We start from the raw sequence: 2,162 nt of genomic DNA, 5'->3' as shown, positions 1-2,162 counted from the left end.
ACATAACAACAACAACAACAAGATTGATAACAGACCAGTTACAAGGAATGCAGAGTCAACGGTGTTCCAAAAGTTTGATTGAAAAAGTATGACTGATTTCCGTCATCAACAGTCCCTCCTCAATTTACTTCCCTTACTTGTCGGAAGGTCTCACAGGGACTCAGGCCCATCAGAGAACTACTCATGTGATGGTAGGTGATGCAGGTCAGTGTTGCAGAGACTGGTAAGCATTGTAGACTATCAGTTGCAGTGCAGCTGGAAAGTGGAGATCTCAAAAAGAGTTAGCATTTAGCTCTCCTGGGTTTATATAAGCCTCTAGTAAGGTGAGGCATGGATCCTATCCTAATCCTGTCTCCTTAGTACAATAAATAGCATAAAATAAAGTCAATTAATGACTAGGAAAGACATTCTTAACAACAAACTTTGACACCACGGCTGACCAAATGGCTTATCCTGGCCACACTCCCTGTGAGGATTACAGTACTTCCCAGTGATCCCGGGACTGTTTGAACCAATGCACCTCCACTCAGTTCCTCTGTAGCATCTCTCTTTCTTGGGGTGTCAAAAGACTTAAGGTTATAGTTTGGCACTTCCTCAAAAAGCTGAACATAGAAATTCCATATGACCCAGCTATTCCACTGCTTGGAATATACCCTGAGGGAATGAGAGCTGAGGCACAAACGGAGACTTATATACCAGTGTTTATAGCAGCATTATTTACCATTGCAAGAAACATGGACACAGCCCAGATGTCCAACCACATTCAAATGGATTGAGAAATTATGGTACATTCAGACAATGGAATACTACACAGCACACAAGTGCAGTGATTTTGTGAATTGCTACCTAACTTGGGAGAGACTGGAGAGCATTATGCTGAGTGAACTAACTCAGTCCCATAAGGACAAATACTGTATAAAACCATTATTGCAGAATGAGTATGAGTATCCGGGGAGTAGGAGGGAAGAGGGTAGAAGCAGAGGGGTGAGGATGGGTGAGGGGGGGTTTAATTATAGGGTTGCACAATTTAATGGGGGGTGAAGGAAATGGTAAAGATTTGGTGTGAAAAATTATGTATACAGTCTTTGTAAATAAACCATATAAAATGAAAAAAAATTAAAAAGATTTCAGGTTGGAGATTTGGGAACAATACAATCCAATGTCAGAGAAGAGGGACTTCAGGAGGCCTATTTGTAAAACAAGTCAATCGCCTGCAGGATCTCAACTTCAAAGAAGTAGGTGTTGGATCTTCCAGAAGATGATCAGTCCTCACACGTCCTCATTTACACACAGGCCCCAGTTCTACACGCTCCCCACAACTCGCTTCAGGTCTAACACCTGCAGTCTAACTCCTGCGCTGCTAAGACAGCTACTGCTCACTCACCTAAACCAGAAAAGTGTGGATGTACACCTTGGTTGCCCCTTCTCCTTATCTCCTACCTATTTCAAACCATCACCAACTTCTCACAGATTTTTTTCATAAATGTTTCTTGGCTCTGACTACTTTTTTCCACTTCCAAATCAGTAACCTTAGAGACAAGGATGGTGAAACTTCATCTCACATATTTTGGGCATGTTGTCAGGAGAGATCAGTCCTCGGAAACAGACACCATGCTGGGAAAGGCAGAGGGTCAGAGAAAGACAGGAAGATCCTCAACAAGATGCGTTGACATAGTGACTATAACAACGGGCTTGAGCATATCTGGGATCATGACTGTGGTGCTGATAGAATGTGGTTCAAGTTAGTTGTTCAACTGGGTCTCTATGAGGGAGATCTGGTTTCCTAGTGGTAAGAAGACATGCTGCAATCCCAAAGGCACAGAGTTCTAATCCACCAGCTGTTCCATGGGAGAAGGATGGACAATCTCCTCCCATGCAATTTCCTGCCTCTGAAAGCCCACTGGAGGGTCAGGCAGGGTTTGTTTCTGACTCCATGGTACTCAATAATAACAACAAGGTCTCTATGAGTTGAAGTCTACTTGGTAGCACCTAACAGCAGCAGCAGCAACAACAACTTTATAAAATGTGAGAAATAAGATATGGTTAGTAAAGAAATGTCTGTATTAATCTGGAAATTCTGCTGAAACCTGTGCACCATGTTTCGTTTGGTATTTTAAATACTAACAGTTTCCAGCATCACAACAACACTATAGCAACCCTAT

This window comes from Elephantulus edwardii, unplaced genomic scaffold, assembly GCF_000299155.1.
Source record: "Elephantulus edwardii isolate Elephantulus edwardi_28Jun2011 unplaced genomic scaffold, EleEdw1.0 scaffold00223, whole genome shotgun sequence".
In the NCBI taxonomy this organism is placed as follows: Eukaryota; Metazoa; Chordata; class Mammalia; order Macroscelidea; family Macroscelididae; genus Elephantulus; species Elephantulus edwardii.
Note: the sequence above shows the minus strand (reverse complement) of the source record.